General features: G+C 33.1%; 1 long non-coding RNA gene across 1 annotated transcript; it reads left to right on the forward strand.

The window, feature by feature from the left end:
* Nucleotides 1-543: 543 nt before the first annotated feature.
* LOC121467565 lies at nt 544-1,648 on the forward strand. Its single transcript, XR_005977619.1, has 3 exons — nt 544-632; nt 1,343-1,417; nt 1,520-1,648. It is a non-coding gene; the product is annotated as an uncharacterized LOC121467565 (long non-coding RNA).
* Nucleotides 1,649-3,007: the final 1,359 nt, after the last annotated feature.

The raw sequence follows: 3,007 nt of genomic DNA on the forward strand, positions 1-3,007 counted from the left end.
TGCCTAATACTCTGCAAGTTCCAGATCCTGTGACCCCTCCCTTATGCTCTTCAGTCCGACGCAATTCCGAGTTCGCAGCCTGCTAACGATGATCAGGCATTAACGTCGAAATCGCCAGCCGCTCCTAGTTCCGCCGGAAGTTCCGTACACCCTGATTCAGATGCAACTCCTGTTTCGCTGCCCACCTTTAATGATCAGGCATCGACGTCACGGCACGCTGCAACAGCGGGTGCTTTTTTGGCTCGCGCTCCTTCCGTGGCGAAGCCGGGAAGTACCATCATAACAACTAATATCTGCAGACACAAAAAGATAATCGTAAAGTTCAATTTGATATTTACGAGAGATTTTTATTTTAACCATTGAAAAATGTAAATTTAGTGTTGGAAAATGGTATTTTTTTAAATTTCTCTCTCTTTTAAAGTTCTCTCAAGTCGAAAAAGAGAGAGTCCTGCAAGATGGCGACAAAAATCAAAAAACTTAGAGGGAGAAGCAAAATTACGAATTTCGAACTGCCAAATTCTAAACGTGTTGTCCCGTTTGCTCTGGCTTTCTCATTACTAGTTTTTCGGTCAGTTGAAATCAATGTGGTCAAGTGATAGGTGCGTTTTACAAGTGAAAAGAAAGCAGAGAAGGTGAGTAGTGTTTTTTAAACTTAATATGTAGAAAAGTGAAATTAAAATGTTGAATGATTATTAGTTATAATTGTAAATAATATGTTGTTTTTGTAACATTTTAATATTTTATAATTCTTTCGTGTTGTGCATGTGAGTGTCTATCCTGACCGGCAAAAAAAATGCACAAGAGATTGTATGTATGTGTGTGTTGGGGTTTGTTTGTCTATGCAGCCGGACTGCGTTCCATGCTTATGGTCAGCGGTGAAACCGAAATATGTACATATGTACATATGTACGCTGTCTGCATATTACAGCTGTACTTATTAAATAAAAAAATTTGCTGAAATTTCTGGAACGCATTTTTATAAAGTATTATGAGTGTATGTATGTCTTTGACAGAAGCCTGGCTGGATAGACATACATAGACAAATACACACATACAGTCACGTGTGCTTTTTTTGACGGCGTAGACAAACACTCACACGCACAACACAAAAGAATTATGAAAAAATAAAATATTACATATGTACATATGTATCTCTAAAAGAAAAATGCACATGTGACTTATACAAACATATACATATATTATATAAAAGAAACTTCACATGTGCATATTTCTTTGCAGGCGGGCTTCTGACAAGGCATACATACATATGTACATACTCACATATATATTCGTATAATTACCTGCAAAAACATATATATGTACATACATATGTGTTTTTTAGATACAATGGAAGATGATTTGTATGATTTTTTGACGGCTCAAAACCTGCCCCTGTCTTGCTACAAGGACTTGAAAGGTAAATTTGATATAAAAATGACAATTAAGAGCCTTCAGTGCCACATTCAAAAATAAAATTTGTAAAGTGTGGTTTTATTAATTTTCAACTTTTTTTTCCCAGACTGTGGCTTTACGTCGAGCAGTGTAAAATAAAGTACAGAGCACGACCTTGAAGTCGTTTTTCCAAAAAGGGAGCAGTGCGGTTTAACGGAAGAGTTTCGAGCGAAGTTGGAGCAGTGGAGACACGCAAATGTATGTAAGTATTCGTGATGAGACACGCAAATGTAAGTATTCGTGATGACCCACAATTTTTTAATTTATGTTTTTTTTAATTATTTGCACAAATTTATAGTTTAACATTTTCAAAATTTCAGCTTATGCTTTTAAATTAATTTTAATTATTCTGTATTGTTTATTCGTGATGACCCACAATTTTTTAATTTGTATTTTTTTTAATCTTAATATTTTGTTTTATTTGTTTATTTGTACAAATTTATAATTTAATATTTTCAAAATTTCAGCTTATGCTCTAAAATTACTTTTAATTATTCTGTATTGTTTTAATTTGCAATTCATTCTTCAATCATCCGATATTGGTGCTCAAGTCATTCGCCATTTTACAACATCTAAAAGCCTAACAAATATAAACAGAAGTAAATTTAGACTCATATTGCTGAAAGCTTCTATAAAGCATCGCTAAATGTTTACACAGTTCCAAACGTTCATGAACTAGAAAGACTGGCGGAGCAAATAGTTGCTCTGTTTCCTGGTGTGGATAAAGATATTTACTTCCTGAGCAGAAAAGCGTCCGGTCAAGCAAACCATGGTAATTTGTTGTATAACAAAATTCATAATTTGAATCGAAATATATATTAACTTAACAGCTATCATAGCTGAAGCTTTAAAGGATGTCTTTTTAAAATGTATTTCACAAAATTGTAAGCAACAATGGAAATTTTTTTTAATTTTTGTTTCGACCCTTTCGAAAAAAAAATTGATAAGATATGATACTCATTCTGATGAAATTCCGTATCATTTTATGCGTGATATATGACTTATCAGATTGATATCATCGAATGCAATGGTACAGAGTATAAACTTTTTAAGTCCATTCTAACCGAACTTTCGCTAAGCCTATAACTTAAACTTTTTAGAAACAATAGGCCTACGTTAGATGCAGCTAACATAAGAGGTTGCTTTATGCCTGTTCAATTTCAAATTAAGATTTTCTTTGAACTTCCTAATGTGCTCGATCAAACTTTAAAAAATTTTGAATTTTTAAAGTCATCAGTTAAAATAACAAATAATGTTAATTCTAGTAGTTTTTAAATTTTAACGCAAAAATTCCAAGACAAACTTGTAATTTCAATATTCCTTTACATTGACGGATTTGAAATCAGTAAACCTCTGGGAAGCCATGCAGTTGTTGTACTTTTTGCGATGTTTACTACACATTCCCTTTAATACATCAGCATATTTTATCATAACTTGAATTTATGTTTGTAGCTGCGTATTTCAAGAGTGCATACGAAAAAAATTTGGTTAAGATCCACTTTTAAATCCACTGCTCAACACATTTAAGGAACTTGAAGTTGTAGGCTTAGATATT

The sequence above is a fragment of the Drosophila elegans genome, unplaced genomic scaffold, assembly GCF_018152505.1.
Source record: "Drosophila elegans isolate 14027-0461.03 unplaced genomic scaffold, ASM1815250v1 contig_476, whole genome shotgun sequence".
In the NCBI taxonomy this organism is placed as follows: domain Eukaryota; kingdom Metazoa; phylum Arthropoda; class Insecta; order Diptera; family Drosophilidae; genus Drosophila; species Drosophila elegans.